Below are 12,983 nucleotides of genomic sequence, written 5' to 3'. Positions count from 1 at the left end.
ATATGATGAGATTCATACATGGTGGCAGGGGGTTCAGTAGTCTTATGGCCTGGGGGAGAAAGCTGTTTCCCATCTTAACAGTTCTTGTCCTAGTGCTACGATTCCTCCTGCCTGATTGGTAGATGGTCAAAGAGGTTGTTGGATGGATGGGAGGGGTCACTTACAATGCTTAGGGCCGTGCATACACAGTGATCATGATAAGTACTGTATCTTTTATGAGTGGAAGAGAGAAGTAGATTGTGAGGCCAAGGGTCCATGTTACTGTACAAGAGGTCTGTTCAAGAGTCTGATAACTGTAGGATAGAAACTGTCCTTCAGCCTCATACGTGCTTTCAAGTTTTTTCCAGTAGGAGAGGGGAGGAAAAAAAATGTCTGGGGCAGGGTGGTTAAGATTTCTATTTTCTTGGATCGTGGTTTTTTTCTCAGTTTATCAGTTTATTCTTCTCAGTTTAAAATGTCAGTTTATTATCACTGGCATGTGTCGTGAAATTTGTTAACTTAGCAGCAGCAGTTCAATGCAATACATAATACAGAGAAGAAGATGACTAGCCCTTAACTCGACAGTGGAATTATCGGGGCACCATCATGACGGTGTTTCCGTAGCAAGCTATTCTTGTCTTTATGAGGCCGAGTTGCTAGCTCGACGCTCAACCCGACTTGGATTCGAACTCGGGAACCTTCGCTTCGGAGTCCAGCACTGATATTATTGCGCCACCAAGTGGGACACATAATATAGAAGAAGAAAAAAATTAAATAATAACAACAAATACATAAATAAATTACAGTACATAGTACGTATATTGAATAGATTAAAAATTTGTCCAAACAACAGAAATGATATCAAAATAGTGAGGTAGTGTTCACAGGTTCAATGTCCATTTAGGAATCGGATGGCAGAGGGGAAGAAGCTGTTCCTGAATTGCTGAGTGTGTGCCTTCAGGCTTCTGTATCTCCTACCTGATGGTAACAGTGAGAAAAGGGCATGCCCTGGGTGCTGGAGGTCCTTAATAATGGATGCTGCTTTTCTGAGACACCGCTTCCTAAAGATATCCTGGGTATTTTGTGAGCTAGTGCCCAAGATGGAGCCGACTAGATTTACAACCCTCTGCAGCTTCTTTTAGTCCTGTACAGTAGCCTCTCCATACCAGACAGTGATGCCGCCTGTCAGAATGCTCTCCACAGTACAACTATAGAAGGTTTCGAGTGTATTTGTTGACATGCCAATTCGCTTCAAACTCCTAATAGAGTATAGCCACAGTCTTGCCTTCTTTATAACTACATCAGTACGTTGGGACCAGGTTAGATCCTCAGAGATCTTGACACCCAGGAACTTGAAACTGCTCACTCTCTCCACTTCTGATCCCTCTATGAGGATTGGTATGTGTTCCTTTGTCTTACTCTTCCTGAAGTCCACAATCAGCTCTTTCGTCTTACTGACGTTGAGTGCCAGGTTGTTGCTGTGACACCGCTCCACTAGTTGGCATATCTCACTCCTGTACGTCCTCTTGTCACCACCTGAGATTCTACCAACAACGGTTGTATCGTCAGCACATTTGTAGATGGTATTTGAGCTATGCCTAGCCACACAGTCATGGGTATAGAGAGAGTAGAGCAGTGGGCTAAACACACACCCCTGTTAATTGTGTTAATTGTCAGCAAGGAGGATATATTATCACCAATCGGCACAGACTCAGGTCCTCAAATCCGAGCAACATCCTTAGAAATGTTTTCTGCACTCATTCAAGATTTTTATATTTTGTCGTAAAAATATATCATGTTAAGTATTGATGGATACATTTCAAATAATGCTCTAAAAAGGTGGTATTGCCTGCAAAGCAACAAATAGAAACTTGTTTTTCTATTGTCCCAATCTGGTAATCCAGCCAAACATGTTTAAATGATTGATTCGGTTGCCTGTTGTATCCAACAGCACTGGGGCAGCTCCACTCTTTTGACCTCAGGTCCAGTGGTACAACTAGTCATCAAAACTGGGGTCCTACTTGTTTGCAGTGGATGACCTTGACTGCTTTTGTGTCTGGTCATGCCCTTCACTCTCCACAAAGTGTTGTGGAGCTGTCTTCCTGACTGCTGGATCTCACTGTTGATCTCATCCGACCAATCAGCCAGAGCTGACGTCACATGCTTGGACAGGAGAATAATCAATGGATTAAATAGAAGTGAAACAATTAAATGTTTGATTTTAGAGTAGTTACAATTACTTTAAGAAATTCAAAGTTAATTAATGCTTTGGAGAATTTCAGAATGACTTGAGCACAATTAAATCCCTCAAAAATGTACATAAATTTCTGGATAACTGTCTGGCTCTGCATCCTACTGTAATTATCTTTGCTGTAGATAATCTGGAATAAAATATTGTTCCTTGAACCTGCTGGTCTTTTTTTGAAATAAACATATTTAAAATTTGAAATACATACCCATCCACCTCTTCCCTACCGCTATCACTCAGTGGCACTCACATTTACTGTGATGAAATGCATTGAGAGGTTGCTCATAGCTGGAATCATCTCCTGCCTAACCAAGGACCTGGACCTGCTGCAATTTGCTTATCACCACAATGTGTCTACAGTGGATGTAATCTCACTGGCTCTCCACTTGGCCTTGGATTGCCTGGACAATAGCAATACCTACATCAGGTTGCTATTTATCGGTTACAGCTCATTGTTCAACTTAATTAAGCCCTCAGTTCTAATCAAGTTCCAAAACCTAGGCCTCTGTACCTCCCTCTGCAACTGGATCCTTGGCTCCCTCACTGGGAGACAAGTCTATACGGATTGGAAATAACATCTTCTCCTTGCTGACAATCAACATTGGCATACTTGAAGGATGTGTGCTTAGCTCACTACTCTACTGACTACTCTCACAACTGTGGGGCTAGGCACACTTGAAACACCATCTATTAATTTGCCAATGACACAACTATTGTTGGCAGAATTTCAGATGGTGATGAGGAGGCGTACAGGAGTGAGATAGATCAGCTGGTTGAGTGGTGTCACAGTAACAACCTTGCACTCACTGTCAGTAAAACCAAGGAATTGTTTGTAGACCTCAGGAATGGGAATTCAGTTCAGTCCTCATCGAGGGATCAGACATGGAAAGGGTGAGCAGTCGCAAATCCCTGAGTGTCAATGTCACTAAGTATCTATCCTGGACCAAATATATTGATGCAATTACAAAGAAGGCACGACAGCAGCTATACTTCATTAGGAGTTTGAGGAGATTTGGTAAGTCACTAAATACACTCACAGAGTACTGTGGAGAGCATTCTGACTGGTTACATCACCATCCGTTATGGAGGAGCACAGGATTTCGGAGAGCTGCAGAAAGTTGTAAACTCAGCCAGCTCCCATCATGGGCACAACTCTCCCCAGCATCCAGGACACCTTCCAAAGGCAATGCCTCAAAAAAGTGGCATCAATCATTAAGGACCCCCATCACCCAGGACATGTCCTTTTCTCATTGCTACCATCAAGGAGGAGATACAGGAGCCTGAAAACACACACTGGACATTTCAGGACAGCTTCCCTTTTGCCAACAGATTTCTGAATGGACAATGAACAATACCTCAGTATTTTTTCCCCTCTCTTTTTGGAATACTTTTTAAATTTAACTTTATTTTTTATATATACTTCTTATATTCTTATTGAAATGTACTGCTGTGCAAACAACAAATTTCATGACATATGCCAGTGATATTAAACCTGATTCTGATTCTCCTTCCCGTACATAATGACAAACTGAAGGGTTTCACTGGAATATGGAAAAAAGTGTCATTATTTAAAATGTATTTAATGTTTTGCAAGTTTCCTAACATTCCACCTTGAACCTTGATCAGCAACATCTGGAAGAAATTGTTTCAGTCAGCAGATCCAAATTGTTTAAGGTAAAATAGGAAACACATTACAGGTGAATGTTCAGAGATAAGTGAGATGTGCCTAGTAAATGTTTGATGTTTGGAAGCCCAATCTGATTTGCATTTATGTTGTGGTTACTAATCAGATTCCAGTGAATCATCTGCATTCTATCTTCTGTTTCAGACTTAAATAAAAGGTAATGCTGTCACAGTGATTGGTTTTATTTGTCTGATTTATTGCTACAAATGATAAAGAGAAAAGTGCAAAGCCAAGACATGTAAATTCCCTTCAGATGGCAAATGCGTTCAGAGATTTTACAACAATCTATTTGTGTGCTAAACTTTATAAATCCATTGAATCAACTTCAGTTGTGTAAGTGAGAGAATGCAAAGCTTGGGCTCTCCTTTCGAATGCCTCACTAAGTGGAGGAGATACCATGGATATGTTGAGTGCAGCTTGTTGTGAAGTGATTAGTGAACAAAGAGAGGTAAACTGAGAAACCATAATAGTTGGCTGAACTTACCGCTACACATTGAACATAGCACAGTACAACACAGGAAGAGGCTCTTTGGCTCTTAGTGTCTGTGCCCAACATAATGGTGAATTAAACAATTTCCCTTCTGATTGTACATATCTTTCCATTCCTTGCATATTTATGTGTCTATTGCTTATTTACTTAAATGACACTATAATATCTACTTCCACCACGACCCAATAAACTTTCACATACCACCACTTTTCCTTTCCGCCATCCAGGATTCTAAAAGGTCTTTGCAGGAGAGGCAAGGGTTTACTTACACTTTTACCAATATAATGTAGTGTATTCAGTACTCCAAATGTGACCTCCTCTACATTGGAGAGTCAAACACAGATTTGACTTGCTGAGTTCGTCCAGCATTTTGTGTGTGTTGCTCAAGATTTCCAACACTTGCAGAATCTCTTATTAAGCGACTGCTTTGCAGTGCACCTGCCATCATTCTGAAGGAATGAGCCTGGCCTTCAAGTTGTCTGCTATTTGGATTGACCTTCTGATTTCCATTCTGACCTTTCTCTCTAGTACGGCTACAACAAGGCCAGCACACACTTGCGTATCTTTCTGGATACGTCGCAGCCTTCCAGATTCAGTGCCGAATTTTACAACTGCAGAGAACTCACTCACCCTTTCTGTCCATTGCAGAATTGGTCATTTCTATGTGCCATCCATCTGTGATTTTGTCTTAGTTTTTCTCTGTCTGGGCATATCCCATACTTTGTTATTAACAGCATGTAATACAGCCTGAAAATTTACTCATTTGATCTCACCTTTTCTCATTTGCTCTATCCCCCAAAACTTACAGGAAAAAAGCCTCCTCTTTCTCCCTTTGTCAGTTTTGATGAAGGATATCAGATCTGAAATGATTTTCTTTCCTCAGAAGCTTTCTTACACCTGTTGAGCAAAATGAGGGGGGTGCAAGATTAGAATATGGTTTGTTAATGAGCGGTACCATTGACTCCTTCATGTTTTGGCTGGTGGTTGGTTTAGGTGCTGAGAAATATTGAGGCTTTATTTAGCAGCCAAGTGCCAGTGCCGGGGAATAATGAAATTCTCTGAACTTACAGCTCACCTATATTCAATCTAGTTGATTTAATGTTGAAAAAAAGCACTATCTAAATGTGTATTGATGAATGTCCCAGTCCTGATGAAGGATCTTGGCCAGAAACATCGACTGTTTATTCCTCTCCATAGATGCTGCTTGACCTGTTGAGTCCTCCAGCATTGTGTGTGTGTGTTGCTCTTGCTATGATGAATGATCTTTTTCTCTCCCATGTCAGAGCTAAGATTTTAGATTGTTTTGCCAGACCCGAAGGCTACATTGCGTTTATATTTAAAATGAGATTCCGGGGAAGTTAATTGAAGTGGGTTGGGTTTTACCATGTTTCAAGTTAGGGCTCATTGAAGTCAATTATTTTCAACAGAAGTTGCTATCTTCCACAGGGAAAAAATCTTTCTGTGCTACTTCCGAAACTTTAGAATCCTCTTGAGTATTATACTGCAAAGATGAAGTATTCTCCCTGCTTTCCTGCGGGCAGAGTGTACTGCTCAGGTTTAGAATGTCCTACGATCAAAGCTGAGAAGGTGCTAATGAACTGCATTTGCTTCATAGTACGAGTGTCCAGGTTCTTTTTTTGTCTAATCTCTAAGCTCATAAGCTAACTCACTGGACATGAAATATCTTGTACATATGGGACTAATTTAACTGCCTTTAACATCCAAGATGCCAGGATTTGGTGCCCATAGTTAGGTACTAACTTATTTCCTGTAATCGCTGTTTTATATGCGACGCAGATTCTAATGAATATTGATAAATCTGCCAAGATATCACTTATTAGTTGGGTAACTACTGCATATATCCTCTAGACTGTGTTTTTTAAAAATGATACAACTGTAATTTTCAGAGTTAACAGCTGCAAAGTGAATGTGATTGATGCCAGTTACAAAGAGTTTGCCGGGCCAAACAACTTGGATTTATTTTAGCTTCGTCTCCATGTAGACTAAGCTGAATGTTATCTAACCACTGGCAAATGTTCAGAGTGTCCTTAGCGCTTTCTCAACAGTAGTAGCAGTTTTATGAGGGTCCGCTGCGTTATCAGCATATAAACAGATTTGGGAATGTGAACAACCTTATATTAATAGTTTCCTATGGTCTTTCAAATGTCATGACTGTTTTTGACATGTTTAAGTGGACTGAATGTGAATAATGGCATGTTAGCTTAGCCTTTCCCAAGGTTCCCAAATATAAAGTCTAATATTCCCTTGCTGCTATGTAGCAGTGAGAAGCCAAGTCCTCAAGCGCATGGAAACTGGCAACATGTGTGAATGTAACAAGCTCAAGATTGCTGGCTATATGACCTCAGTAATGTTTTTCTTCTTACTTGCTAAATAAACTGTTTAAAAAGCATGTCAGTTGTCTCACCCCTCTCTCCATTTAATCTCTTAAAACCTCCTGAGGTATTTGTCAGAATCAGAATCAGGCTTATTATCACTGACATATGTTGTGAAATTTGATAAGTTAGCAGCAGCGGTACAATATAATAGATGATAATATAGAAAGAAAAAAATAAGTAAATTCACTACAGTAAGTATATATATTAATACTAATTTGTTAGATTAAAAAATAGCGCAAAACAGAAATAATATATATTTTTAAAAGTGAGGTAGTGTTCATGGGTTCAATGTCCATTTAGGAACCAGATGGCAGAGGGGAAGAAGCTGTTCCTGAGTCACTGAGTGTGTACCTTCAGGCTTCTGTATCTCCTACCTGATGGTAACAATGAGAAGAGGGCATGTCCTGGTTGATGGGGCTTCTTAATAATAGACGTCACCTTTCTGAGACACTGCTCCTTGAAGAAGTGTTAGGTACAACAGAGGTTGGCACACAAGATGGAACTGCTAATTTTACAACTTTCTGTAGCTTCTTTCAGTCCTGTGCAGTAGCCTCCCCCTCCCCATACCGCACACCTCCCACCCCGTACCAGACAGTGATGCAGTCTGTACTTTTCCAGTCTATTGCTCATTTCCACATTTAATCACCCCACCACTGGACACAGTGACTTCAGTTGCCAAGCCCCAACTTTTTGGAATTTCCTCAAACCTCTCCACCTCTCTTCTCTCAGTGAGGAGAGGGCAATCAAGAGATGTAGAGTACCTAGGTTTTCAAAGCTGGAGAAATAAATAGGATTATCAGCTTGCTTACAGTAATGTAGTCTTCTCCATATTAATGACTTAGATAAATAGATGTAAAACTCATCATCATCATCATCATCATCAGGTGCCGTGCCCAGTCTGAGCTTTGACTGCCATGGCCCCCACACTCCTGTTTCGGGTCAAGTGGATCAATTCATTGGTATTCATTTCCAGTTCTCTGGCTGCTGTCTCCATCATCATTTGTCTTTGCCTTCCTCTTGCTTTCTTCCCTTCAATCTTTCCCATAATCACCGTGAATTCTAACTCCTCTTTCCTAATCACATGTCCAATAAAGTTACGTTGCCTCTTCATGATCTCATACATTATTTCTCTTTTTGTAAGGCTAAATGGCATCCATATGAGTGGATGTGGAGAGGAAGTTTCCAATAGTGGGCGAATCATGGACCAGAGGTCACAAATTCAGAATAGAGGGACAACCATGAAGAAAAATTTATTTAGCCAGATGGTGGTGAATCTGCGGAATTCATTGCCACAGAAGGCTGTGCAGGCCTAGTCATTGGGTATATTTAAGATAGATAGATCAATACTTTAATTGATCCCAAAGGAATTTTCAGTGTCATAGTAACATTACAATCAGAATCAGATTTATTATCATCGGCATGTGTCGTGAAATTTGTTAACTTAGCAGCAGCAGTTCAATGCAATACATAATATAGAAGAAGAAAATAATAATAATAATAATAAATAAATCAATTACAGTATTCATATATTGAATAGATTAAAGATCATGCAAAAAAACAGAAATAATATGTATTAAAAAAGTGAGGTAGTGTTCACAGGTTCAATGTCCATTTAGGAATCAGATGAATTACATAAGGTTTCGTTATACACAGATGATTTATTAGTTTACATTTCAAATCCTAAGAAATCTATTCCTTCTATGTTATCTATATTTATGGAATTTGGTACTTTTTCTGGATATAAACTTAATTTACATAAAAGTGAATTATTTCCTATTAATATTTATTCTGATTATTATGATCAAATACCTTTTAATATTGCCAAAAACCATTTTACTTACCTTGGTATCAAAATTACAAAAAATTTTAAAGACCCATATAGGTATAATTTCTTCCCTTCAGTTGAATATACTCAACAGGCCCTTTTTAAATGGTCACCTATGTCGATGTCATTGATAGGTCGAATAAATGCTATAAAAATGTTTATTCTACCAAAATTTTTATATATATTTCAAGCAGTTCCCTCTTTTGTTCCAAAAACATTTTTTGATAAAATAGATTCTCTGATTTTATCTTATGTTTGGAATAATAAAAGCTCTAGAGTGAATAAACTTTTATTGCAAAAATCAAAGAAAGAGATGGAGGACTGGCTTTACCAAACTTTAGATTTTATTATTGGGCAATTAATATTCGTTATATTACTTTTTGGATTTATGATATAGATGACCAAGATCACCCTTCATGGTTACAGTTGGAGGAAAATTCAGTAATGGGGTTTTCGTTAGCTTCTTTATTAGGAGCTCCTCTTCCGTTTTCACTCTCCAGACTAGGTAGACAAGCTCTTAACCCTATTGTTAAACATACTTTAAAAATTTGGTTTCAGTTTCGTAGATTTTTTGAATTAAATGATTTTTTACTTTCTAGTAATATTTATTCTAATTTCTTTTTTAAACCATCAACTTTGGATAAGGCTTTTTTAACATGGAAAATTAAGGGAATAAAAACTTTTTTAGATTTGTTTTTACAAAACTGTTTAATATCTTTTTCACAGTTAATGGATAAATATGATATCTCTAATACACATTTTTTCAGGTATTTACAGGTCAGGAATTTTTTACGTGATTTTTTACCGAATTACCCCTTGGCCTGCTCTTCAAATTTGGCTTATGTTATTTTTCAGTTTAAACCTTTTCAAAAATGATTAATAGCTATCATTTATAAACAGTTAGTGAATGCTCGCATGTCGCCTAATGATAGGGTTCAACGTACCTGGGAAGTAGAACTTCAACATTCACTTTCAGATAGTCAATGGAGTAAAATTTATTATTTAGTCAATAATTCATCTATCTGCGCACACCATATCTTAATTCAGTTTAAGATAGTATACAGGGCCCATATGTCCAAAGATAAATTGGCGCATATTTTTCCGAATATAAGCCCTATTTGTGACAGATGTAACTCAGAAATGGCTACTCTAACTCATATGTTTTAGTCATGTGTAAGTTTAAATAATTTTTGGAGGGATGCGTTTGGAATATTATCTAAAGTTATAGATGTGGATGTTCAACCTAATTCACTTACAGCAATTTTTGGGATTATTCCAGAGGAAGCAAGCGAAGTATCTGCTTTGGCTCAACATATGATAGCCTTTTCAACTTTACTGGCTAGGAGAGCTATTTTGCTACATTGGAAAGAATCTAACCCACCTACTGTTTTCTATTGGCTCTCCTCCATCATGTCATGTCTAAGCTTGGAGAAAATTAGAAGCCGGACATTTGATACATCCTTTAATTTTGAACAAGTCTGGCGACCCTTTATTCAATATTTTCACATGATTTAATTTATTTTTCTTTATTCTCTTTGGGGAAAATCCTTATCCATGAAGGTTTGGAGATGACTGGAAGGATGTGGTTTTTTTTCTCTCTCTTTTTTGTCTAATTTTATCCTCAATTGGACTGCCCAATCTTTCTTTTTTTTTCCTGTTTTTCTTTTTCTTTTTTTTTGTTTCAGTTTAGTTAGTGGGGGTTTTTTTCCTTATCAATAAAATTTCCAATCTACTTTTTTCATGATTGTTATGAGGAGTTGTAGTTTTTTTTGACTATTTTATATATAACAGCATAATATTTTACTTATTTGATTTTGATATTATATACTTCTTGTTTTCACTATTGCTGTTTATATGTCTTTTATATTATCTACTTGTTAAACTCCTCTTCCGATTTGTATATTCTTTATTTGGAAATCAATAAAAAAGATTGAAAAATGAAATGAAGGAATCAGATGGCAGAGGGGAAGAAGCTGTTCCTGAATCGCTGAGTGTGTGCCTTCAGGCTTCTGTACCTCCTACCTGATGGTAACAGTGAGAAAAGGGCATGCCCTGGGTGCTGGAGGACTTTAATAATGGATGCTGCCTTTTTGAGACACCGTTCCTTGAAGATGTCCTGGAGACTTAGTGGGCTAGAACCCAAGATGGAGCTGACTAGATTTACAACCCTCTGCAGCTCCTTTCAGTCCTGTGCAGTAGCCCCTCCATACCAGACAGTGATGCAGCCTGTCAGAATGCTCTCCACAGTACATCTAAAGAAATTTTAAGTGTATTTATTGACATACTAAATCAGTTTAATCTCCTAATGAAATATAGTCGCTGTCTTGCCTTCTTTATAACTGAATCCATATGTCGGGATCAGGTTAGGCCCTCAGAGATCTTGACACCCAGGAACTTGAAACTGCTCACTCTCTCCACTTCTGATCCCTCTATGAGGATTGGTATGTGTTCCTTCATCTTACCCTTCCTGAAGTCCACAATCAGCTCTTTCGTCTTACTGATGTTGAGTGCCAGGTTGTTGCTGCGGCACCACTCCACTAGTTGGCATATCTCACACCTGTACACCCTCTGGTCACCACCAGAGATTCTACCAACAGTAGCTGTATCATCAGCAAATTTATAGATGGTAGTTGAACTATGCCTAGCCACACAGTCATGAGTATATAGAGAGTAGTAGAGAGTAGAGCAGTGGGCTAAGCACACACCCCTGAGGTGCATCAGTATTGATCATCAGCGAGGAGGCTATGTTATCACCAATCCACACAGATTGTGGTCTTCCGGTTAGGAAGTCGAGTGCATGGGTATACCGATACAGGATACAAATATTAGAAGAGAAGTAGGAAAGAATAAAACATAAGTTACCTCAAACAGGAAAGGGTCATCACTTCCCCCATTATAGAGCCTAATGGCCGAGGGTAAGAATGACCTCATATAGCATCCCTCTGTTCAGCCAAAGTGGCATGCAGAGGGTGAGAAACATTGTCCAGAATTGGCAGGATTTTTTGTAGGGCCCTTTGTTCTACCACAGCCTCCAGTGTGTCCAGTTTGACTCCTATAACAGAGCCAGCCTTCCTAATCAGTTTATTGAGCCTGTTGGCATCACCTGTGTTGATGCCATTGCCCTGTATACTGCATAGAAGATTGTGCTGGCAACAATAGACAGGTAGAACATTTGAAGGAGAGGCCTGCGTATTCCAAAGGATCTCAGTTTCCTTGGGAAGTAGAGGCGACTCTGGCCCTTGTACACGGCCTCTGTGGTGGTGCTCCACTCAAGTCTGTCATCCAGGTGCAGCCCCAGGTACTTGTAGGTCCTCACCACATCCACGTCCTCACCATCAGTAGTAACATGGAGTAGTGCTGGCTTAGTCTTCCTAAAGTCCACCACCATCTGTTTTATCTTACTGATGTTGAGCAGCAGATGATTTAGCTTGCACCATTTGACAAAGTCCTCACCAAGGCCCTGTATTCATCCTCCCATCCTCCCTTTATACACCCAACTATTGGTGAGTCATCAGAGAATTTCTGCAGATGACATGACTCATTGTTGTATCTAAAGTCTGAGTAAACAGGAAGGGAACCATTACCGTCCCCTGTGGAGCCCCATTGCTGTTTATAGCCAAGTCTGACGCATGGCTCTGAAGCCGTGGAGGTTGATAGGCTCTTGATCAGGCCAAGGTTATGGGGAGAAGGGAGGAGAATGTGGTTAAGAGGCATAATAAATCAGCCATGATGGAATGGCAGAGCAAACTCAATGGGACATATGGCCTAATTCTGTTCCTATGTTTTATGGTCTAATGGGGTTGAGAAGGATAATAAACCAGCCATGATTGAATAATGGAGCAGACTCGATGGGACGTATGATCTAATTTTGCTCCTGTGTCTTACTGTCAAATGTATTGCTGATAAGAAGCAAAATGGGGAAAGAGCTGGAGGAGAATGCAAGGGGATATATAACTGAGTGTGTCAGTACTTGGAGGTGGATATAGGGAAATGCAGACAACAGAAAACTGATTGTTTTAATTGGTAAATGTCCAGTTACTAATTGTTTAAAGTTTGGTCCTCTTATCTGAAAAAACAATATAGTAACACTGAAGGCAGTACTAAAGGGTTCACCAGACTAATTCCTGTGACGAGAGCGTTGTCCTATCAGGAAAGACTAAATAATCTGTAACTGGATACCTTAGACTTTAGAAAACTGAGGAATAACTTTATTTAAATGTACAAAATGCTGAAGGGGGATGACACAGTAGATTTAAGATGTTTTTACAAACGAGGAAGTTTCGAACAAAGGAGATGTAACTTCAAAATAATTGCCCAATCATTTAAAGCTGAGGTATGTGGGATATCTTTGCACGGTGGGT

This window comes from Hemitrygon akajei, chromosome 4 (genome assembly GCF_048418815.1).
Source record: "Hemitrygon akajei chromosome 4, sHemAka1.3, whole genome shotgun sequence".
In the NCBI taxonomy this organism is placed as follows: Eukaryota; Metazoa; Chordata; class Chondrichthyes; order Myliobatiformes; family Dasyatidae; genus Hemitrygon; species Hemitrygon akajei.
Note: the sequence above shows the minus strand (reverse complement) of the source record.